The sequence below is a fragment of the Phyllobates terribilis genome, unplaced genomic scaffold, assembly GCF_046119375.1.
Source record: "Phyllobates terribilis strain yellow unplaced genomic scaffold, ASM4611937v1 Scaffold_4__5_contigs__length_816908805, whole genome shotgun sequence".
Lineage (NCBI taxonomy): Eukaryota > Metazoa > Chordata > Amphibia > Anura > Dendrobatidae > Phyllobates > Phyllobates terribilis.
Genome location: NW_027362764.1, coordinates 734,749,509 through 734,775,964, shown reverse-complemented (window position 1 = coordinate 734,775,964; position 26,456 = coordinate 734,749,509). Strand labels below are relative to the sequence as shown.

The window sequence follows — 26,456 nt, the reverse complement described above, 5'->3', positions numbered from 1 at the left end:
GCCCATTCCCAAATTCTCCATGTCGTCTTTTCTAGTGATATAGGCATGCACCCTCTGTAATGCATTAACAGACTGCGTCACAGTCTCCCCCTCCTGCTGCACTTGGTGAAACAGTCGTATCCTCAGCTCTCCTACATTGGTGGGATCCCCATGCATCTCCTCCAATATCCGCACCACTTTTTCTACAGTATCCCGGTCATGTGGAGGGCAGTACATCACGGAGTGCCGGGCCTCGCCGTCCAAGACCAGTAAGGCTATTTCGGCTTGCATAGCTAGGGTCATTGGATGGATACGTAACAACCCTAACTCTCTCAACCCAGTCCCACAGCATCATACTGTCCCCGGTGAACTTTAGGAGATTGCTGAGCATGGCCCCCAGCGGCAAGCTAGTTCTAGGGGTTCCCAGGATGGACTGATCTGCAGTGTCTGTGTCTAAAGACTGCATCCTGCCGACTACGCCATATGTGACACAGGTACTTTAGATGCAGTGACACAGAAACACATAGCAGCCAGTACAGGGTAAATAAACAGGGGATATTTATTGTAATAGGGTCAATTTCCACGCAGGGAGTAACAGGGGAAATATGGGGACAAAAAGGGAAGTAGCAGGTAACAGGCTATAACCGACAATCCACAGTTTGGCTAGATGCAGCTGAGTCTAAATGGTTGTAATCAGCAATTTTACACTTAGCTGACTCTTGTTCCCCACAAGGCAGTTGCCGGCTGATTCCGGTGTTGCTTTCTTCTGGCTTCAATGCCTAAACAATGCTCCGTCTTCTGGCGGCAGCGGGTGGTCTCCGGTTTCACCCACTGAGCCCCTAGTCCATAACACTGCACCTCACTTGCTCGACTCCACGAACCCTGCGTCTCTTCTCCCTCTAGTCGGACTTGACTCCAACTGTCAACTGCCTGCTTTCCCGCACAAACCTCCTTTTTCTCCCTCTTCCTAGACACGCCCCCAGCTCTCCGGTCACCTGACTCCTGAGCTCTCGCTTTGGATATGCCCCCAGCTTCCCTGTCACCTGACTCCTGTGCTCGCAATCTGTCTTCCCCTGCAACCAGAGGCACGGACCCGGTAGTTCCGGATCCCTTGTTCTGAAAGAACTTACACCCCGGTCTTCCCCTTTACACTATCACCACTAAATATATGCAGCTGGATTAGTCCTCATAAGGACTGTTAATTCAGATGGATATATATATATATATATATATATGTTGTGGAATACCTATACTAACTATAAACAAGCAAATCTCTCCCTGACTCAGCAGAGCTCTCCCTACTCTACCTGTTTCCGGAGTATACTGTAACGAGAATAGCGGCGCCAGATTTAATATAGACCTGATGACGCCAATCACTGTAATGCCCACAACCAACATGGCTATGGCATTACAGTGCATGGCAAGCAATCCCTTTATGTTCATTGGCTGTCTAGAGAGCGCCAAACATGCAGAGCGGGGACCTGAGTTCCCGCCCGAGCAACCCGGAAATACTCGCCAAGCTTGTCGAGCACTGTGATGCTCGGGCGAGTACCGGCGAGCAAGTTCGCTCATCACTAGTGATAACATAAATCTATATTGCGAAGGTCAGCAATTAATTTTCCCATGGGACTGCATGAGAGACTTCTGCTATGTCACTAATGGAAATCAGTTTGAATATTTCTAGTGTACAGATAAAATTTGGATAGATAGGGTGTCTTTTCAAGTTAATAAATTTCTATTATGTTCTATCGTTTATGAATACCTAGGCTATAATTTTGCATAATCCTTTTTGAATAACCCTGTATCGATTTATTTTAATGGATTCTATCACTATGAAACACCCAGCACTATTCCCTCTGACCAAGATTGTGTTCTGTATGTAGCTTGAACCACTTCCTGCTCTTCCTGCACTCCCTCCATCAATGTACACATCTCGAGTCACTGCAAACTTGGAGAGGATCACAGGCCACACACCCCCATTACATCAGCGTTATGAGCAGAGAATTGGTGGTCAAACCACAACTGGATAGCTATACTTAGTGCCTTCAATAGAATCAGACTGTAGCAGAAGTAAGGAGCTAGATGTCTCATCACCACATGTCACTGCTCAGAAACAGAGCACAAACAGCAAGTAAACTATGATGTTTCTTCACTTCTGATAGTCTTTACAATATTTAATTAATTTGTGTACCCAGATGTAAAGATCTGAGGTTGTGGGTTGTAAGTAATCACCTAGGCAGATTAACGATGCAACAATATTTTATTGATCACAGCCATGGTAATAAAGCAATTCTAGGTAAATGGCCAAAAAAACAGTTCTCTCAGTCCTCAAATTCCCAATCTGGGTTCAGTAGTTCCACTGGCTTTGTATAAGGCCATACAAACTGTCTCCCAACTTTTGGTTGGCCCACAGATTTCGTATCTCCAGCCAGTATAGTCTGTAGCCACAGTCCATGATCCTCTAGACGGCAGATAAAACGATGAAAGCCCAGGTATCCAGTAGCAGCAGTCCTTTTAAGAAAGTGTAAATCCAAACAACATAATCCATAATGGGAACATGTTTATCCATTCATCCTTCCAAGTCCACGGTCTCCATCTTCTTCCTTCAATCCTTCCACACAACACTCACTAAAACATGACTCTCCTTTCTTTCCCTGGGATCAGTCCCTTCCCAGGTCAGAAGTGATCACCCTCCCCCTCAAGCATTCACTGTAAGCCAAAAAGCAATGAGGAATTTTCTAGAAGCGTTCATCTGAGACTGCATGTAAGACCCCCTGTAGTGACGGCTCCACTGTCTCTCAATCCACACTCACCTAATGAGACCATTGGCTGTTGAAACAATGGACTCCTGAGATAAAGATGAGATTAGTGGAATGCTGGACATTTTACAAGTGAATCTTCCATACTGACAAGTAAGCAGAACTACTGTATATAAAACATAACAAGTAAATCACCAATAATACACAACAATAATATTGACAAATATGGTGGTCCGTTGCTGGAAAAGCACCACAGTCTCTAGCAAGTGGGCAGCTCCTCACACTAGACAACCCTTTTAAATAATGAATCAGTCTCTTTTTCTTAAAGAGAGAAATTTGAATTTCTTCACCCTTAACTTTTACAAGCCAACAACAAAACTGAAAACTGCTTCATTTTGATGCCTAATTTTGTCGCCCATGTGAGAACAGCCAGTGTTTGTTTCCTCCTACACAACCTTTTCATTACTCTTAGGGCCTATTACTTACCCTTGCATATGTCCTCATAATCATCCATTCAACCGCCCATTGGGAATTATGCCAAACAAGACTGGGCCTCGTCTCTCCGGGGGCCTCTTAACAATCACATGCTCTACATCTATGGTACATAGATCCTAGCTCATGAGAGCTGTGAGCAATTCCATAATTAATACTACCATCTCAGCTTATCTTGGTTGAAAAACTCAAACTAAGGTTAGGTAAGGGAAAAGAAGATGGATTTATCTTGAGCTCTCTTTTGTTTTTCCACTCCTTCCCAAAATAGAACATACTGCAATGTTCTATGGGAGGTTCTTGTATATAGAGCTGGTTCAGGTGCTGAGCCAGCTCCATATTGGGCAGGCACAGGCTGTGTTAAACAGCTGGAACCAGCATCTAACAGTAGCAACTGGAGCTAACATCAGATTGCTGCTGTTTAAACATTTAAATGCCACTGTCAATCTCTGAGAGCAGTATTAAAATGGCATGATGTCAGCTTATATCAGTGTCCAGTGTCCTCTCCCCTGGGGCACAATTTCAGGGGCCTACTAAAGGCCCCCTGTCATCCCCATTTTTTATTCCCATTTTTTTTAACTGTTAAATATATTAAAAAAAACAATGCAAGTGTGGTTTCACCGCATTTTTACCGACCTGAAGAATTGTGTTGCCAGGTAATTTTTTTCCGCAGCAAATTAATGCTGTAAAAACAACAGAAAAAAAATAGCAGAATTACTTTTACCACTATTTCACCCCACACCCGCACATTATAAGGTAAAATAAATAGTTTCATTCAAAACTGCAACAAACAAGCCCTCTTATGGCTACATTATTGAAGAAAAAATAAAACAAGAAGAAGGGAAGGAAAAAGCAAAGGGCAAAAAATGGAAATAAATGACAGCAATGAAAGGGTTAAATGATTGCCTTTAAAAAAAAATACCCCATGAAAGTACAACAATAAAGAAATAAAATATATCTAGAAAGTCAAACTAATATTCTTGCTGCTGTAAAAGTTGTTTCATACTAAGGAGTTAACGATGTCAAACTACACACGGAAAATGTGCAATGGAAGCCGTCATACCTGCGGACATCAAGCACGATGGAATGTTTCTACAGATAATTTATTACATTGTCTTTTCTAGTTTCATATACAATTCAATACAGTTCTGAGTAACAGTAGTCAAAGGCTTTTCCTGCGAGCTCCATAGCCAGCTTGTCATATTGATGTATATTTTGGCTGAATACAAAACCATATCTGTCAGGTTTTATGGTCCCACAAAGTGTTTTACAGTTTTGGACAATGTCTCTGTCATTGACTTGTCACTGAAACCGCGAATCAACTCAAAGTTCTGAGCAGTGCTTTAGAAAAGTGAGAAAAAAGTGGGAATTTCAGTATCTAATAAAAAAAAAAAATATATAATATTGGACCAGTACGAAATTATCCATTGACATAACATTGTATAGGAACTATATATTTAAAAGGGAATCTGTCAGCAGGTACGTGTTATGTAATCGGAGAGCAGCATGATGTAGGAGCAGATATCCTGATTCCAGTAATGTCACTCACTAGGCTGCGTTTTGCTGTTTCAATACAATCAGTGTTTTTTCAGCAAGTGATTATCACTATAGGACAAAGTGTTTGCGTAACTCCTGGTCCTGATTAGTAGCTTTCTGTCAATATACTCTGTATGAAGGAAGCAGCCAATCAGAAGTGTGGGCGGGCTTATACAGAGCTCAGCATTCTGAGCTCTGCTAGATCTGCAGCAGAGAAAACTGTGATTCTATCACAAGTGCAGCATCCAGTAAACTAAGTGACACATCACTGGAATCAGGGTCTCTGCCCCTACATCATGCTGCTGTCAGATAAAACTTTCTGACAGATTTCCTCTAAAACTGGGGTCACACAAGCATATAACAAATCAGGCCTATTTTCATCCAGAAAAGTAGGACAATTTTTTTTCTCACTCCTCATCCGTTTGCGATCCGTTATTTTACTCAACAACTAGTAATCTTTTACAGAACCATTTACAGTTTTCTATGCTACAGAATGGTAATGTATCTGTTGGAATCAGATGCCATACTGACGGTACCTTAGGGCATCTGATTTTTTTCTCACACCCATCTGATTTGGGAGCGAAATGATTCTTTTTCGGACAACGAATACGGCTGAGAAAAAATAAAAAAATACACAGATCTTCAATGCCTCATTGAATAATATTGGTCGGAGTGTAATCCCTTTTTATATCGAATTGCACTCATCCAAGTTATATACTTGTGTGAGCAAGGCCTTAGCCCACATTCACACGTTCAGTATTTGGTCAGTATTTTACATCAGTATTTGTAAGCCAAAACCAGGAGTGGGTGAGAAATCCAGAAGTGGTGACGTGTTTCTATTATACTTTTCCTCTGATTGTTCCACTCCTGGTTTTGGCTTACACATACTGATATAAAATACTGACCAAATACTGAACGTGTGAACGATGCCTAATCCACACAGAGACATGTCCATATTTTACTGGCAGCATGGATGACAAAGGCCAATACAAGTCTATAGGTCCTTGTAAAACACCTTACAGCACACGGATGGCATCCATGTGCCACTTCTATGCTGTACATGTTTAACATTGGAAAGTTTAAGCTTTTTAATTTCTTTTTCTTTTGCCATTCCATAAAAACACTGATAACAAACTGATAGCACACTGATGACACACTAATGACACACTGATGACACACTGACAGCGCACTGATGACACACTGACAGCATACTAATGACACACTGACAGTACATTGATGACACACTGACAGCCCACTGATGACACACTGATGACATACTGACAGCACACTGATGACACACTGACAGCACACTGATGAAATACTGACAGTACACTGATGACACTCTAACAGCACACTGATGACACACTGACAGTACACTGATGACATACTGATGACACACTGACAGCATACTGATGACAAACTGACAGCCCACTGATGACACACTGATAGCACACTGATGACATACTGACAGTACACTGATGACACACTGACGACATACTGACAGTACACTGCTGACACACTGACGACATACTGACAGTACACTGATGACACACTGATGACACACTGACAGTACACTGATGACACAATGATGACACACTGACAGAACACTGATGACATACTGCTAGTACACTGATGACACACTGACAGCACACTGATGACATGATGACACATTGATGACACACTGACAGCACACTGATGACACACTGACAGCACACTGATGGCACACTGTTCCAAAACACTGATGACACCGGTACTGTTTTTTCCGGTACCGGTTTTATACGGATGTGTGAAGGGGGTCAGATATAATCAGGAGTATGATGAACCAGCATTGTGATGTGGCTGGAGACAAATTGGATAAGAGATATAAAAGTAATTAATCATTCATTAAAAATACTTTATTTCAGACACCTTCATTAGATAAGATATAAAAGCAAAAGTGTTGAGCGATCATGCTCGACACTGCTCAGTACTCGCCCGAGCATCTCACTACTCGGTATGTTCGGCGACCACTGAACATTTTCGGGTTACTCGGGCGGAAGCTCAGGTCTCCGCCCTGCATGTTTGGCGCTCTTTACAGAGCCAATGAACATGCAGGGATTGCCAGCCAGTCACTGTAATGCCGTAGCCATGTTGGTTGTGGGCATTACAGTGATTGGCTGGCCGCACAGCGTCATCTTGAGTATTTAAAACCGGGCGCCGCCATCTTGGACACAGTCGCTCCGGATCAGACAGTGTAGGGAGAGTGCTGCTGAGCTAGGGAGAGATTTATACTGCGAAATAGGTAGTGTAGGGTCTATAAAGCCTGCAAAATCAAACAAACAGTCCTTCTGAGGACTAATATCCATCCCAGATATCAGGCAGGCAGGCAGGCTGTATAGGAGACGCAATGGTTATGCCAACAAACACTGCATTACAGTCCTGTGTACTGCTGCTGCTCAAATTGCTAGACTTAGCCCCAGGTCTCAGGGGCCAGGAAAAATCCTTTTTTTTTTTCATCTAAATCCTCTTTTTTTTTTTTTTTTTCCTCTGTCAGACTGTACAAATATCCGTCTTATTAACCTTTTGGTATTTCCCCCCTCCACAAAAAAAAATTGAGTGTGTCTGTGAGTGTTCAGACACAAATATATCTGTTTAAAAGAGTCTGGTTTCGACCAGATAACTAGAACTGTGATTTTGCAGTTTCACGGTTGAAATCTCTGTATTATCCACTTTTTTTCCATGAAAAAAACAGTTTGAGTGTCTCGCTGACTGTTCAGACACAAATATATCTGTTTAAAAGATTCTGGTGTAGGCCAGAGAACTAGAACTGTGTTTTTTCTCTTCCACGGTTCTAATCTCCTTTTTATTACCCTTTTGCCATTGATAGTGCGAGTGTAAGCTATTTTACTTCATTTACAATGGGTAAGACGCATGGCAAGGGACGTGGAACTGGACGTTCTGGCAATGGTGCGTGCAGAGGACGGGGCAGTGGCCAAGGTGAAAATGTGCCACAACCAACAGCCACATCTTTTCGCTCCCAGTTCTTGACCGAATTACTAGGGAAGCACACTACAACACCACTATTGCCAACTGATCATAGTGAACAGGTTATTAATTGGATAGCAGATAATACTTCCAGTCACCTGGGCACCACCACCTCCGGTCTGTCTTCCACACGGTCAAGCCTTAGTAGCCGTGAGTCTCAAAAGCATACTCCTCCTCACCCTGATGCTCCTTCCTCCCACCATGCCGAGTGTCGTCAGACAGCAACTGATCCCACAGTTGGGCACTCTGAAGAGCTGTTCACTGGACTATTTCCATATTTCGGCCCCTCGCCTGCTCCGCTTGAAGTGGTGGAAGAGGAGATCCCATGTAGCGATGGCCAAATATTTGAACAGCCACGGCCACAGGAAGGTGACGCTGGCAATTTGTCACAAGAGGTGGATGATGACGAGACACAATTGCCACGAAGTGAGGAGGAGGACCGTGGTGTGGAAGAGGAAGAGGAGGAGGTGGTGGATGATCTAGTAACTGACACCGACATGGCAGGAGGACACGCAGAGCGAGGCCAGCAGCACACAGGGGGAGTGAGGCAGAGTACCCCAACAGGCAAGAAGAAGCAGTGTGGTGGCCGCAGACAGAAGGCGGGTAACTGTTCCCCGTAACACCAACACGAGGGACGTTGCCAGTACATCCGGTAGGTCTTCCAGAGTCTGGAATTTTTTTAAAGCCTCTGCTGATAACTAGTGTTGAGCCACCCCCGTAGTGTTCGGGTTCGGTTCGTCGAACACCGGGATGTTCGAGGAACTGTTCGTCGAACTGTTCGTCGAACACCTTAGAACACCGTCGAACACCGTTAAAACCAATGGCAGGCAAACAAAAACACATAGAAACACATAGAAAACACCTGCAAAGGTGTCCAAAAGCTGACAAACTGCTCAGAAGACACTCTCTTTAAAAAAGCCGGCCGGCAAATTCAGCAGCGGCATACACCGGTACCCGACAATTTAGACAAGAAGGAATAGAGCATCACACATAGATTAGATAGATAGAAACATGTCAGTCACACATATAAGAAGCACAGTGACAGTGTTGGTTACTGCACTTGTCATTTAGTGTAAAGGATTTATTAAAAAAAATATTAGTGTTTTCATGCACCGTCTCTTTAAAAAAGCCGGCCGGCAATTCAGCATCTGTACCCGACAATTTAGAACAGAAAGAATAGAGGTTCACACATAGATTAGATAGATAGAAACATGTCAGTCACATATATAATAAGTACAGTGATAGTGTTGCTTACTGTACTTGTCATTTAGTGTAAAGGATTTATTTAAAAAAATAATAGTGTTTTCATGCACTGTCTCTTTAAAAAAGCCGGCCGGCAATTCAGCAGCGGTACCCGACAATTTAGAACAGAAAGATAGAGCATCACACATAGATTAGATAGATAGAAACATGTCAGTCACATATATATGAAGTACAGTGATAGTGTTGGTTACTGTACTTGTCATTTAGTATTAAAATAAAGGATTTATTATTAAAAAAATTGGCGTGGGGTTCCCCTTAATTTTAGGCTCTAGCGGAGGTTAAGCAGACGGCTGGGACAGATGTTTGAAGCCTGGGAAGGGGGTAATACCCACGGAGCTTCCCAGGCTACTAATATCAGCCCCCAGCTGAATACATAGCCTTTACTAGCTATTAAAATGGGGGACCCCCCCAAAAAAATGACGTGGGGTCCCCCCTAATTTAATAGCTAGGAAAGGCTAGGCAGACAGCTGGGGGCTGATATTAATAGCCCAGGAAGGGAGCCATGAATATTGGCCCCCTCCCAGGCTAGAAACACCAGCCGTCAGCCGCCCCAGAAATGGCGCATTCATAGGATGCGCCAATTCTGGCACTTAGCCTCGCTCTTCCACGCTGCCCTGGTGCGGTGGCAGGGGGTAATAGGGTTGGGGTTGATGTCAGCTTATAATGCCAGCTGACATCAAGCCCAGGTTAGTAATGGAGAGGCGTCTATAAGACACCCCCATTACTAACCCCATAGTCAAAGTTAAAAAAAACACAAACACCCAGAATAAAGTCCTTTAATTGAAATAAAGACACAATCCTTTATTGTTCTAAATTAAACCATACTTACCATCACGCCCATTCCAGCTGAAGCCAACGATCTCCTGCAATAAAAGAAAAATAATAAAGCAACCTCATCCTTACCTTTCCATGGTTCCCACGACAGCTTCAGCTCTGCTACATCGAGATGACAGGCTGGACCGCAGCAGAACGCTGCCATCCAGCCTGTCATCCCGCAGACACTGAGAAGCGCAGGCTTGCTTGCGCTGCTCAGCGTCTCTCTGTGACGACATCCAGATGAGCCGAGTTCATGTCCAATGAACTCGGCTCACCTCATGCACGTCACTGACAGCGTGGGAAAATTCTCACGCTGAAGCGCTGATTGCAGGAGAATTTTCCCACGCTGTCAGTGACGTGCAGGAGGTGAGCTGAGTTCATTGGACATGAGCTCACCTCATGCACATCACTGACAGCGTGGGAGAATTCTCCTGCACTCAGCACTTCAGCGTGAGAATTTTCCCACGCTGTCAGTGACGTGCATGAGGTGAGCCGAGTTCATTGGACATGACCTCGGCTCATCTGGATGCCGTCACAGCGAGACAGTGAGGAGCTCAAGCATGCCTGCGCTTCTCAGTGTCTGCGGGATGACAGACTGGATGGCAGCGTTCTGCTGCGGTCCAGCCAGTCATCTCGATGTAGCAGAGCTGAAGCTGTCGTGGGAACCATGGAAAGGTAAGGATGAGGTTGGTTTATTATTTTTCTTTTATTGCAGGAGATCGTTGGCTTCAGCTGGAATGGGTGTGATGGTAAGTATGGTTTAATTTAGAACAATAAAGAATTGTGTCTTTATTTCAATTAAAGGACTTTATTCTGGGTGTTGTGTTTTTTTTAAATACTTTACTAGAAATTCATGGCGGTCATGTCTAATACTGGCGTGACCCCATGAATTTTGGGCTTGGGGCCAGCTGATAATACCAAGCTGGCCCTAACCCCTTTATTACCCAGTGAGCCACCGCACCAGGGCCCTGGATGAGTTGGGTACAGCGCCAGAAGATGGCGCTTCTATGAACGCGCCATTTTCTGGGGTGGCTGCGGACTGCAATTTGTAGCGGGGGGGGGCCCAGAAAGCTTGGGCCTCCCTGCGCTGCAGATTCCAGCCCCCAGCTGCCTAGTTGTACCTGGCTGGACACAAAAATAGGGCGAAGCCCCACGTACTTTTTTTTTAATTATTTCATGAAATTCATGAAATAATTAAGAAAAAAAGGCCTTCCCTATATTGTTGTGTCCGGCCAGGTACAAATAGGCAGCTGGTGGTTGGGGGCAGCCCGTTCCTGCCTGCTGTACCTGGCTGGACACAAATATAGTGCGAAGCCCCACTTCAATTTTTTTTAATTATTTCATGAAATTCATGAAATAATTAAGAAAAAAAGGGCTTCCCTATATTGTTGTGTCCGGCCAGGTACAAATAGGCAGCTGGTGGATGGGGGCAGCCCGTTCCTGCCTGCTGTACCTGGCTGGACACAAATATAGTGCGAAGCCCCACTTCAATTTTTTTAAATTATTTCAGGAAATTCATGAAATAATTTAAAAAAAATTGACGTGGGGCTTCGCACTATATTTGTGTCCAGCCAGGTACAGCAGGCAGGAACGGGCTGCCCCCAACCACCAGCTGCCTATTTGTACCTGGCCGGACACAACAATATAGGGAAGCCCTTTTTTTCTTAATTATTTCATGAAATAATTTAAAGAAAATTGACGTGGGGCTTCGCCCTGTTTTTGTGTCCAGCCAGGTACAACTAGGCAGCTGGGGGCTGGAATCCGCAGCGCAGGGAGGCCCAAGCTTTCTGGGCCACCCCCGCTGCAAATTGCAGTCCGCAGCCACCCCGGAAAATGGCGCGTTCATAGAAGCGCCATCTTCTGGCGCTGTACCCAACTCATCCAGGGCCCTGATGCGGTGGCTCACTGGGTAATAAAGGGGTTAGGGCCAGCTTGGCATTATCAGCTGGCCCTAAGCCCGAAATTCATGGGGTCACACCAATATTAGACATGACCACCATGAATTTCTAGTAAAGTATTTAAAAAAAACACAACACCCAGAAAAAAGTCCTTTAATTGAAATAAACACACAATTCTTTATTGTTCTAAATTAAACCATACTTACCATCACGCCCATTCCAGCTGAAGCCAACGATCTCCTGAAATAAAAGAAAAATAATAAAGCAACATCATCCTTACCTTTCCATGGTTCCCATGACAGCTTCAGCTCTGCTACATCGAGATGACAGGCTGGACCGCAGCAGAACGCTGCCATCCAGCCTGTCATCCCGCAGACACTGAGAAGCGCAGGCTTGCTTGCGCTCCACAGTGTCTCTCTGTGAGGGCATCCAGATGAGCCGAGTTAATGTCCAATGAACTTGGCTCACCTCATGCACGTCACTGACAGCGTGGGAAAATTCTCCTGCACTCAGCGCTTCAGCGTGGGAGAATTCTCACACTGAAGCGCTGAGTGCAGGAGAATTCTCCCACGCTGTCAGTGACGTGCAGGAGGTGAGCTGAGTTCATTGGACATGAGCTCACCTTATGCACATCACTGACAGCGTGGGAGAATTCTCCTGCACTCACCGCTTCAGCGTGAGAATTTTCCCACGCTGTCAGTGACGTGCATGAGGTGAGCCGAGTTCATTGGACATGAACTCGGCTCATCTGGATGTCGTCACAGAGAGACGCTGAGCAGCGCAAGCAAGCCTGCGCTTCTCAGTGTCTGCGGGATGAGAGGCTGGATGGCAGCGTTCTGCTGCGGTCCAGCCTGTCATCTCGATGTAGCAGAGCTGAAGCTGTCGTGGGAACCATGGAAAGGTAAGGATGAGGTTGCTTTATTATTTTTCTTTTATTGCAGGAGATCGTTGGCTTCAGCTGGAATGGGCGAGACGGTAAGTATGGTTTAATTTAGAACAATAAAGGATTGTGTCTTTATTTCAATTAAAGGACTTTATTCTGGGTGTTTGTGTTTTTTTTAACTTTGACTATGGGGTTAGTAATGGGGGTGTCTTATAGACGCCTCTCCATTACTAACCTGGGCTTGATGTCAGCTGGCATTATAAGCTGACATCAACCCCAACCCTATTACCCCCTGCCACCGCACCAGGGCAGCGTGGAAGAGCGAGGCTAGGTGCCAGAATTGGCGCATCCTATGAATGCGCCATTTCTGGGGCGGCTGACGGCTGGTGTTTCTAGCCTGGGAGGGGGCCAATGTTCATGGCTCCCTTCCTGGGCTATTAATATCAGCCCCCAGCTGTCTGCCTAGCCTTTGCTAGCTATTAAATTAGGGGGGACCCCACGTCATTTTTTTGGGGGGGTCCCCCATTTTAATAGCTAGTAAAGGCTATGTATTCAGCTGGGGGCTGATATTAGTAGCCTGGGAAGCTCCGTGGGTATTACCCCCTTCCCAGGCTTCAAACATCTGCCCCAGCCGTCTGCTTAACCTCCGCTAGAGCCTAAAATTAAGGGGAACCCCACGCCAATTTTTTTAATAATAAATCCTTTATTTTAATACTAAATGACAAGTACAGTAACCAACACTATCACTGTACTTCATATATATGTGACTGACATGTTTCTATCTATCTAATCTATGTGTGAAGCTCTATTCTGTCTGTTATAAATTGTCGGGTACCGCTGCTGAATTGCCGGCCGGCTTTTTTAAAGAGACGGTGCACGAAAACACTAATATTTTTTTTGATAAATCCTTTACGCTAAATGACAAGTACAGTAAGCAGCACTTTCACTGTACTTCGTATATATGTGGCTGACATGTTTATATCTATCTAATCTATGTGTGAAGCTCTATTCTTTCTATTCTAAATTGTCGGGTACAGGTGTATGCCGCTGCTGAATTGCCGGCTTTTCATGTTTCACTGTTGGCACTGTTCCCATCGATTTGGGCAATCACTGTAATGCCACAACCACCATGGCTGTGGCATTACAGTGAGTGGCAGACAATCCCTGCATGATTGGTGCTCTAAATAGCGCCAGACATGCAGGACACGCTTTTGGTGCACGAACAGTTATCGAACATAACCTCGAACAGCCGAATTTTTTGCAAATCGTTCGCTTTCGTCGAACAACTCGAACACCGCCCAAAACAGCTCGAATTTGAGATTGGCGAACAGTTCTAGTCGAACACCGCTCATCTCTACTGATAACCCCAAAAAGGTCATTTGTACCACCTGCCAGGCCAGCATCAGCAGGGGTGACAAAACTATCAGTCTGACCACCACCAGCATGATCAGGCACATGTCAGCAAAGCTCCCGACTTTGAAGGGTGAACCCTAGGATCCACGACCAGTGTCAGCGGGTGTCACCACTGCTTCTTCCGCTGTTGTGCATGTAAGAGAACCCCCTTTTGTGTGTGCAAGGCAATCCCCTGTCCTTACTGCATGAAAAGATACCCCCTTCGCTCAGTCTTCACTTGTTATGGCAGTTTCTCAAGAAACAGCATCAACGTCCACGTCCATGTCCCACCGCAGCGTTCAATATCCATATCCCAGACCTTTGAACGAAAGCGCAAATTCGCAGCCATCGCCCCACAGGCCACAGTCCTAAATTTGCACATTTCACAACTGCTTGCGTTGGAAATGCTGCCTTTTAGGCTGGTGGAGACAGAATCCTTCCGCAACCTTATGGCAGTGGCCATCCCTCGGTACTCGGTCCCCAGCCGACACTATTTTGCACGGTGTGCCATCCCCGCACTACACAAGCACGGGTCCCAAAACATCAGCCGTGCCCTCAACAACGCAGTTACTGGGAGAGTCCACCTGACAACGGACACGTGGACAAGTGATTGTGGCCAGGGATGGTACATCTCCCTGACGGCACACTGGGTAAACATAGTGGAAGCCGGGACCCAGTCGGACCTTGGGACGGAACACATCCTCCCCACACCGAGGATTGCAGGCCCTATGTCAGTCAGAGTTGCCCCCACAGTGTACAGCTCCTGCTCATCATCCTCCTCCTCCTCCTCATGTTCAGCCTCCATCTCAGATATCACCACATCAGTTACAAGCTGGAAGCACTGCAGTACTTCCTTAGCCAAGCGGCAACAGGCTGTACTGAAACTCATAAGCTAAGGTGATAAACCTCACACTGCTTGTGAGTTGTGGACAGCTGTGAAAGAGCAGGCAGATCTGAGGCTGCCTGGCTCATGTGTTTAACCTCGTGGTTCAGCGGTTTCTTAAATCGTACCCCGAGTTGCCAATTCTGCTCGTGAAAGTACGCCGCCTGTCAGCTCATTTTCGGAAGTCGGCTACAGCTTCCACCGCCCTTGCTGTGTTGCAGCAGCGTTTGCAGCTTCCAGCACACCGACTGGTGTGTGATGTCCCCACATGTTGGAACTCTACCCTCCACTTGCTAAAAAGGATTTGTGAGCAGAAGAGAGCAGTTGTGGAGTACCAGCTGCAACAAGGCCGTCGATATTCAGTTCAGGCTCCACACATAAGACCTCAGGAGTGGACCTGGATGTCTGACATATATACCATCTTGACAAACTTTGAGGAGTCCACGAAGATGGTGAGTGATGATGATGCCATCATTAGCATTAGCATCCCACTTGTCTGTCTTTTGCAACACTCCCTGCAGAAAATTAAAGAGGAGGCATTGCAGCCAGAGTATGGTGAGATGGATCAAGAAGCCGTAGTGGGCGATTACACACAGCCCAGCCTCATATCATCCCAATGTGCATTGGGGGACAATAAGGGAGAGGAGGAGGAGGAAGAACAGGAGCTGGTATCATGCGCTGTAAACGGTAGTACCTGTACAACTGTCATACTGTCGGTTCAGTTTGGGTGGCCTGAGGACAGGGGGGAGGAGGAGGAGGAGAGTATGGTCAGTCGTCATCTTGGTGAGGACACGGAAGTCTTGCCCTTTACCAGTCCGGCACGCATGGCTGACTTTATATTACGCTGCTTTAACCATGACCCTCGCTTTGTCAAAATGTTGGGTGACAGTCATTACTGGTTCGTGACACTTTTAGTCCCCCGCTACAAGGAGAATTTTCACTCTCTTATTCCTGAGGCGGAGAGGTCTACAAAAATGGGGCAGTAGCAGAAGGCCCTTGCTGCAGAACTGTTAAAAAAATTCCCATCTGAACACGCTAGCGGCAGAGGTCCCAGTTCGTTGCCCAACCAAGGCGTACAGGCGAGAGAGACGCAACTCCAATCCAGCAGAGGCAGGGGAACACTGTCAACGTTCTGGGACTGTTTTCTGAGACCCGCCCAGCTTACAGGCCCTGGGGCGCGGGGTACTCTCACAAGGAATGGAAAGTTTCAAAAGATGGTGAGGGAGTACCTTGCCAACTGTACCAGCGTCGTCCGTGATTCCTCTGTGCCTTTTAATTATTGGGTATCCAAGCTGGACACTTGGAATGAACTCACTCTGTACGCCTTGGAGGTACTGGCCTGCCCTGCTGCTAGCGTGTTATCGCAGCGTGTTTTTAGTGCCGCTGGGGGAATTATAACTGATAAGCGCACTCGCCTGTCAACTGACAATGCTGACAAGCTGACCCTTATCAAAATGAACAAGGGCTGGATTGGGCCAGACTTCTCATCACCACCAAATGACAGCAGAGTAACATAAAGTCAAATCCACTGTGTTATTTCAGGAGGTGTATTCCCATGCACCGCTTCACATCCGAACATGGGTATTCGCTTCCTCATTTCGGATGTTTTTTGCTCTTCTACTTATCCTCAGCCTCCACCACCACTATACCACCAGGGTGACCATGGTCCATGTTGCCAGCATTGCAAGTTCCTCCGTCCTAATTTTTGGCAACTTTTGCTTGGAAGGCATAGGCAAAGACTTTGGGAGACCCACTCCCCAATAATGGGAATAATGTTTGTAATATGCTGTACTGCATGGTTCTTGTAAGGGGCATTGCAAGTTCCTCCATCCTAATTTTTGGCAGCTTTTGCTCGGAAGGCATAGGCAAAGACTATGGGAGACCTACTCCCCAATAATGGGAATAATGTTTTTAATATGCTGTAGTGATGAGCGAGCATGCTCGCCACTGCTCGGTACTCGCCCGAGCATCTCAGTACTCGAGATGCTCGGAGCTCGCCGAGTACTTTCGAGATACCCGGGCGGGAGCTCGGGTCCCCGTCCTGCATGTTTGGCGCTATTTAGAGCACCAATCATGCAGGGATTGTCTGCCACTCACTGTAATGTCACAGCCATGGTGTTTGTGGCATTACAGTGATTGCCCAAGTGGATGGGAACAGTGCTCACAGTGAAACATGAAAAGCCAGCAATTCAGCAGAGGTATACACCGGTACCCGACAATTTAGAACAGAAAGATTAGAGCATCACACATAGATTAGATAGATAGAAACATGTCAGTCACATATATAATAAGTACAATGACAGTGTTGGTTACTGTACTGGTCATTTAGTGTTAAAATAAAGGATTTGTTTAAAAAAAAATTGGTGCGGGGTTCCCCATAATTTTAGTCTCTAGCAGAGGTTAAGCAGACGGCTGGGGCAGATGTTTGAAGTCTGGGAAGGGGGTAATATCCATGGAGCTTCCCAGGCTACTAATATCAGCCCCCAGCTGAATACCTAACCTTTACTATTAAAATGGGGGACCCAAAAAAAAAATGATGTGGGGTCCCCCCTATTTTAATAGCTAGCAAAAGCTAGGCAGACAGCAGGGGGCTGATATTAATAGCCCAGGAAGGGTGCCATGAATATTGGCCCCCTTCCAGGCTAGAAACACCAGCCGTCAGCCGCCCCAGAAATGGCGCATCCATAGGATGCGCCAATTCTGGAACTTAGCCTCGCTCTTCCCACTGCCCTGTAGCGGTGGCAGTGGAGTAATAGGGTTGGGGTTGATGTCAGCTTATAATGCCAACTGACATCAAGCCCAGGTTAGTAATGGAGAGGCGTCTATAAGACACCCCCATTACTAGCCCCATAGTGAAAGTTAAAAAAAGCCACAAACACCCAGAATAAAGTTCTTTAATTGAAATAAAGTCACAATTCTTTAATGTTCTAAATTAAACTCTACTTACCGTCACGCCCATTCCAGCTGAAGCCAACGATCTCCTGCAATAAAAGTAAAATAATAAACCAACCTCATCCTTACCTTTCCATGGTTCCCAGGACGGTTCCAGCACTGCTACAATGACATGACAGGCTGGATCGCAGCAGAACACTGACATCCAGCTTGCCATGCCGCAAATCCTTTATTTTAACACTAAATGACAAGTACAGTAACCAACACTGTCACTGTACTTATTATATATGTGACTGACATGTTTCTATTAGTGTTGAGAGAGCATGCTCGACACTGCTCGGTTCTCGCCCGAGCATCTCACTACTCGGGATGTTCGGCGAGCACCGAGCATTTTCGGGTTACTCGGGTGGGAGCTCGGGTCTCCACCCTGCATGTTTGGTGCTCTTTACAGAGCCAATGAACATGCTAGGATTGCCAGCCAGTCACTGTAATGCCGCAGCCATGTTGGTTGCGGGCATTACAGTGATTGGCTGGCCGCACAGCGTCACCTCGTGTATTTAAAAGCGGGCGCCACCATCTTGGACACAGTCGCTCAGCATCAGACAGTGTAGGGAGAGTGCTGCTGAGCTAGGGAGAGATTTATACTGCGAAATAAGTAGTGTAGGGTCTCCAAAGCCTGCAAAATCAAACAAACAGTCCTTATGAGGACTTGCACGGGGATAGACAAGGACTTGCACGGGGATATTTGCAAGTCTGCACCTTCTGATGCGGCAAGGATCACTTCTGATAGGCACACTTTTAGGCAGTGACCTGGGTGTCAGAGATGCTTCCAGGGGTCTTCCCCATGCTGTTCCCATGTCTTTGCAGCACTGTATGCATGTGTCACACAGCACATGGCCAGATAAGGTTGTAAAATGTTAAAATTACATTTCCCGGTGAATGCATTTGTCACGGTTGTAAGCAATACAAAAGTGCAAAAACGCATAAAAAATGCTACTTGTGAACATAGCCCAAGGTGTGGAGGAGTATTTTTGGTTTTGGTTATTTATTTTATGTTATACACAAGTCTTTACCCTGGAAAGGATGCTCCTTAACATATTTCACAGGAAAACAGTTTCAGTTTTGTTTTTGAACGTTTTATTATGAGCCTGTAAAAGTGGCTTAATACCTCTGACCACGTTGTTGACAGCAGTGACCTGGGGGTCAGAAATGCTTCCTGGGGCGATCCCCATGCTGTCCCCATGTCATTTGAGCACTGTCACTATCGTTTTGGGCACTTTTTAGGCTTTCTACAGACTGCCGGGGGTGCCGCCGCAAAAATGCTCGCGTCTCCCATAGACTAACATTGGGCTCATTGCTTGGGTCGAGCACCCGAGTATCACGGTGAGCTCGGCCCGAGCTTCGAGCACCTGAGCATTTTAGTGCTCGCTCAACACTAGTCAGGACTTCTATTATTACTGATAACTGGGATTAGAATTATCACAGTTATTTTTAAATGTCTGCATTTTATCTTTAAAAGGATTGTTTTGCATCCTCAGGGTATGTTCACATTGAGATGTTTTAGAGCAGAAACTGTGCTGAAACTTACCAAAAAATCTTCCTTAAAAACTTGGGCCCCATTTTATCAAGACTAGCAATCTTCATGCTGGTCTTGATGAAGGGGCTCAGTGGAGTGAGGCTCATGCTTCATTAAGAGGCGCACACCTCTGATGAGTGACGGCCACCTTCGTGTGCGCCTTGCTACAAATCTTACTCCTGTAAAATTTGTGTTGTAGCAAATGCTGGAGCTCATCATAAATTTGACAAGCGGCGGTCGCCACACCCCAATCCTATGCTAACCCCACCCACTTTGTCAGACCTCTGCTAAATGTTATGGAAATGCCAAAAATCACAAAATGTTGTCATTCACAATTTAAATTTTGTGCGTTTTGGTATTCTCACAATATTTAAGCTCTAAATGCACAATACACCCTTAGAGTAATTCCTTGATGGGTCTGGTATTCAAAACAAGGTCACTTGTAGGGGTTTCTGCTGTTTTGGTACCTCAGGGGCTTTGCAAATGAGAAGTGGTGTATTCTAGGTAAATTTACACTCCATATACCAAATGCCTTTTTCCCTTCTGAGCCCTACCGTGTGTCCAAACAGAATTTTTTTACTACATGTGGGTATTGCCACACTGAGAAGAAAGTGGGTAACAACCTGTGGGGTCGACTATTTCATGTTACCTCTTGCAAAAGTGAAAAATTTGGGGCTAAAGCAACATTGTTCTGAAAAAAAATGAAATTTTTAAATATGATTAACTAATATTATCAAATATTGTGTAGTACCAGTGGGGTCAAAATGCTCACTATACCCCTGGATAAAATACTTGATAGGTGTAGTTTCAACAACGGGGTCAGTTGTGGGGTTTTTCTGCTGTTTAGGCAGCATAGGGGGTCTGAAAATGTGACATGGTGCCCCCAATCTATTTCAATCAAATATTTGTTGCAAAATTCAAATGGTGCTCCTTCCCGTATGAGCCCTGGAGTGCGGAAAAACACCTGAAAGATTAAAAAAAATTCCTGACACTGACAGCAGTTTTGACGTATTTGAAGGGTGCTGTTTTTAAAATGTTATAACTCTTGAGGAGTTTCCAATATATAGGCCCCTCAAAGTCCATTTAAATCTCAATAGGTCCCTAAAGAAACAGGTTTTGTAAATTTCTTGAAAAAATTACAAATTGCTTCTAAACTTTTAACCCTTCTAACTTCCTAACAAAATAAAATGACATTTGAAAAATGGTACACATATAAAGTAGACCTATGGGAAATGTTATTGATTAATTATTTTATACAGCATGACTAACTGGTTAAGGAAATAAAAATTGAAAGTTTGAAAATTGCAAATTTTGTAAACCTTTGGTCAAAATTCCAATATTTTCATAAATAGATGCAAAATATGTCGACCTAAAATTACCACTAACATAAAGCACAATGTGTCATGAAAAAACATTCTCAGAATTGTAATCTTAATTGTAAAAGTGCTGCGGAATATGTTAGCGCTATATAAATATAAACTATTATTATTATTATTATTATTATTAAGATTAGAATCACTGCAGTATGTTGAAGTGTTCCAGAGTTATTACCACATAAAGTGACACTGGTCAGATTTCAAAAATTTGAATTAGTCATTAAGGTCAAAATTGGCTTGGTCACTAAGGGGTTAATAGCTAAATGATCTGTTTTTTCTTGTGAACACCCCTGGATAAAAAAATTTGGACCAGAAACCAGCCAACCTGCAGTATAACTTTTCCTTAGTAGTGAGTGACTTGTGCCTTTTTGGGATAGGAACTCGAATATGATGTAGTTCTATCGTAGTCGGCATGAGGAACATTGGTTAGATATTATTATTGACTTTTGACGACCTACAAACTTTCCCTACTGTTCCAAACCGGCTCCATTTGGGAATCGAAGTTTGTAGCAAAGTCCATATGTTTTTAATAGTTTATTTTCCTCATTTCATCTCTGTTCAATACGAGCATGTCAGGAGTAATATTACATGAACGATGCAAAGATATTCCAGCCATAGAGCCCGACACAACAGGAATCACATTTGCATCTTATTTTCTAAACATACATGTTTATATGACCTTTAAAATATATGAAGACAAGTTTCTTAAGGTTTTTTTTATAAAAACAAGAAAAGATGGCAAAAACAAGACATTTAACAAGTGGGTAGAATAGAATCTAACAGAATAGTCATTATTTTTTTTATGTGAGCAGTTTAAATGCCATGTGGAATACATTTGTAGCTTTCAGAAATAAACAGATTAAAATGCAAATTGTAAAAATGCTCCGCACGTATTTTACAAATCAGATGCTTGTAGTAATTCATAAAAGCAAAGGTTAAAGACCTGTAAAGCAGAGTTGTTGTGAGGCAAGCAAATGAGACTTCAGTGGATTGTTTTCTTAAAAAATAAATGTAACTGTATAAATGATCAGTCTCGCTCTTAAATCTTTCAATATATTTGTTTGCAAAAAGAAGATAACTCAATTAAAAAAACAAACATTTTGTTCCTTCTTTTGGAAAAAGGAACATCATCATCAGTTATCAGAGGACTACTTTTTTCCTTACTCTGGAAATGTTCAGAAATCTCCATTGGAGAGGAAGGAGGGGAGAGGAGGGAGATGCAGCTGCAGATTTTAATTTAAAATTTTGATGAAACAGAAGGAAGTAAAGATGATATCAGCAGGTGGTAGACTTGTGATTATTCTGATAAGCTTTTAAAAAAGAAAATGAACAGTACATGAATTAAATACTAAAGATGGGTGGATCAGGCAAAATTTGAACTTGACTGTTATTCTCTGGAAATTCGATTCCCTGAGAACTTATTGTCCATTATTTTAATGTCTCTTCTTGTGATCTGGGGTTTCTTCAGATACCAGAACATAATAAACATAATATATAAAACAAAAATCATTATACTCACTTCTCCGACCCCTTCGATACTAACCGCCACCTGTCCAGTCCTCACCGCATCTTATCTCTTGCCACTCGTGTTGGAATATTCAGTCGTCTTGCACTGTGCTATAGCACCCAGGATGGTTCTGTGCAGATGCAGTGGAGGTCAGTGGTGTCATGATATCATGATGTGTTCCAGGACCTCCTACATTCCTGCGCAGAACTCACCCAGGTACTATGACACCCAGACATCCGGCACAATGTGAGATGCCCCAATATTACATCGCATGTTATGGAGGATCAGAAGATGTGGCGAGGATCAGATGGATGACGATAAGTAGCGGAGGGGCCGGAGAGATGAGCAGTGATGTGAGTATAGCTAGAATTTGTTTGTTTCTTTACATTTTGATAGTCCATTATGTTTAAGAAAAATAGCAGTCAGCGGCAGATATTTTGCTACTTCCATGTCGAAGTTAATAACAGAAAAATCAATATTTTGCCGAATGCAGAATTTTTGTAAAATTCGAGTTGAATTTCATTCCACTCAAATCTATTCACTCATCTCTATTCATTACACATAAAGATGAAAAATATTTACACATATCCTACACCTCTACTTTGCCCATTAGTGGTATACTAAAATACTTTATCCTCTCCAGAGAATAGATTATTGTACACCAGTCTTGATGAAGAGTGTACTTTCAGCCTTTTTTCTATTTTAATTTGTACACCATTTGTGCGCCATAAATTATGGTGAATTTGTCAGCTGCTCTTAACCACTTTTCAAAAAGTTGACTGAGCTGGTCAGTACTAGCATAAAACTGACAAAAGTTGCAAAATTATGCAAACGTTGGGCAAAAACGTTGCAACATTTCAAACCATTTTATTCTGAAATTCTGGAAAAAAATGTGATAAATCAAATGTCTCTTTTATTTTTTACCCTTTTCACTGATTATCATTTTACAACTTTGAATGTGACTTGACTCTTTCCATTTAATTTATTAGTTAAAACTACAATTAGAAATGTTGCTTTTCACTAGAATTTTGCGTTAATGTAATTTCTAGTCAAAGGCTCTTCTCTGATCACCAAAAAGCAACTGGTCAATCATTTTTTCCAACATAAGCCATAATGGGGAAAATGTATCACCATATGCAAAGTAGAGTTTTGCACTTACAAAAGTTTTTGGACATCCAAATGCTTTAGTTGTATATATGGACAGGGGTTATGTTTATCAAACAACCACCTAAAACTTTTCAACTCTATGGCAGTTGGTTTCAAGATCATCCCAGTAATTATGCCAAAGAACTAAAAATGTAGAACCAAACAAAAAATGCTGATAACACAAATTCTTCTTTTCTGACAGTATGTCGGTGCCCCAAATGGTCAGCTGTGGCTCATGATGGCACAAGGTGGAAAATTTTAAATTTCCTTGCAGCTCCATCACAGGAGAAAACACACATTATTCATTTTTCATTGAAATTAAAGGGGGGTCCATGAAAATGTTCTCAAGTGTAAAATATGCTATTTGAAGCTGCACACTTGGGCATTTGAAATTAAGTTTTCTCAACTAGATAACTCCTTTCACTTTTTAATATAATCCAAATACTACTTTTTGGCTTTATAATAGTAGTAACACAATTTGACTAATAACTGTTAACTACTTTCAGACCACCCATAGACTTTATATATCTGAGTGGTACACATTTTACTCTGCACTGACGTTGTACAATGTCAATGCAGAGTAAGTTGCTTGCACACGATCACGCAGCTGCAGAAGAAGGGAGCCACTCACAGACACAACTGACCCGCTTACAGATTTGCTTTAAAAATAATCATTGAAGAAAAAGGTCCATACGTCTGGTGGAACCAATTGAGGACTTCCATAAGAGACAAAATGGTATACTCAGTGAAATAGCGAGATTAATATAAGCAAAAACTGGACACATTTGACCAGCTGACAGGTCCTGTTTAACAACTATTCTCCCCATCAATCATTTTAGTTGCTTTTGCTTTTTTATATCACCCTTTTAAGTCGTTTTTCTGAACATATTGTTCAACATTTGATCCTGCGACATGTTCATCTAAGGTCTTGGGGAGGGTGAGATACTCACATTATTCTTGAAAGTTTCCCATTAGCTTTTCTTAAGAGCTTTCTTTTTGAGAGTGTATTGATCAATGTTTAGGTTGTTTGTTTGATTTTGTTATTACTAACGTTTCTGCCCCCTGGATTTACTCGGTTTTTATAGTTTACAGATTTGCTGCCATTCATGGACTGTATTGATTTTTTAAGTGGCTGCTAACAGCTTTGTATCTTTCTGCGGTGTTACACTTTATTTTGATTTATTTGAGATTTCTTTGTTTTTCCTTTACTTTACCTTTTTGACATTGTTGCTTTATTTTAGTCAGATCCAATATTCTTCATCTAATTGTTTGCCTTGTCTCTCTTCCACTGTCAAAGACATAGCAACACACTGTGGAGAAAATATAACAGGTCAATATAACAGGTCTCACAGGCTGATTTATGCATCAGTATATGTAAAGGAATGTTGTACATTTGTGGGGGTATTTGATAGATTTTTTTATTTTAAGAGGAGACATTAATCTGATGCTGTTAAATTGTTTCTTTTTGCAAAAAAAAAAAAAAAAAAGTATTTGCATCCTAGAGATGAATGAATCTGTTCAATGCAAACTGAATTCAAAGTTTTAGAGATATGTGTTGAACCTGGAGATTTTGAACAATTTAAGATTGAACTCAAGAGAAAGAGAAGTCAGAGAAGGGCCCATATGGCCTCAGGCGTGGCCAGGTGAGCCTCCTCATAGTGCCTTGCAGCTATCACATCACATCAAATGGTATTGCACAGCAAGTCGGAAGGGACTATAATATCCAAAAGCAGAGGCAGGGAATACTACATCCCTTTTGTGGTGAATCTGGATAGTGAGAGAATAGTACCGCTTAAAACTTAGCAATAAAGACAGAAAGAAAACTCATAAAACACTGAATAAACATAACAGACAGTGTATGACAGCACAAGACTGAAAATCAATTATCATCCTACAAACTACAGCCATATATGTTGAGGTCACTTTGATATTACAAAAACTGTGTGTTAAAGAACTTAAAATTAGTTGGTACATCTCAAGAAGACTTCAAACTTCTTTTTACAACAATTGAAATACTTGCAATTTGCTGCAAATTAATTAAAAAAAATACTCTGCAAATGTGGTGAATTTGAACTTAAAAAGATTTTATTATCTCTACATCCTGGTTTTCTAAATCAGGACAGGTTATCAAATTTGGCGTTATTTAGTTTGCAAAAATGACAGCTTAAAGGAGCAATTCTCAAGTTTTTAAATTGCTTTAATTAGTTGGACAGCATCAAAATAAGCAAATTTGTAATGGACTTGCTTTTTCTATCTGTTTTCATTTCCCTGCAATGGAGATGGACATTTCAGGAGAGGGGTTAACTCTTAATATCCTAGTCAGCTCTCTCCATCCTATTGATTTTTAAATAGCAGTTAGCTGCTCACTTCTCTCCCTCCTTTCCCTTACCATCATCTTCTGAAGAGGTGCAGTTGTAAATCACCAGCCCTACAGCTTTCACAGCAGGCCTTCTGTCTGGAGCTGTATGCTTGTGAGAATGCCCTGTTATCTTTATGTGTAAATACAATGATGGCAGTGTAGACTCTGAGCTGTCACTCAAGAAGGAGGAGTGCACGTCCTGCTAGAAAACAGGAAGTAAGGAAACTAAGGAGAGTGCATTGCTCTGAACTGCTCAAGAAAAAACTTGAAAATACCCCTTTAAGTGCGATCTATTTACAATGTACAAATATATGAATGCACAGTACATAGATCATTTTACACTTAGGCCTGTAGCTCTGACCAAAGGGCATCCTGTATGTCTAAAGGAAAGAATGTTTAATTGTCATCACAGATCACAGATGACAATTCTTTACTGCGTGAGCAGTTACACTATGGAATGCTGTGCCAAACCATGTTGAGATACATGCTCAATTAAACAAATTCAAGAAAGACCTGGATGCCTTTCTTGAAAAATATAATACTATAGGTTATGGGTTGTAGATTCTGTAATTGAAACATTGATCCAGGGAACTAATTGATTGCCATATTTAGAGTCTGGAAGTAATTTTCACACTAACATGGGGAAATTAGCATTTTCCTCATGGTGTCAGCATTCTG

General features: G+C 43.1%; 1 long non-coding RNA gene across 1 annotated transcript in view; it reads right to left on the bottom strand.

Moving 5' to 3' along the window:
- Positions 1-26,456, bottom strand: part of LOC141264509 (uncharacterized) — a 163,609-nt gene that overhangs the window by 100,743 nt on the left and 36,410 nt on the right. Inside the window, exon 2 of the long non-coding RNA XR_012319977.1 lies at positions 24,634-24,729. This is a non-coding gene — a long non-coding RNA (uncharacterized lncRNA). The remainder of the gene's footprint in view (positions 1-24,633; positions 24,730-26,456) is intronic.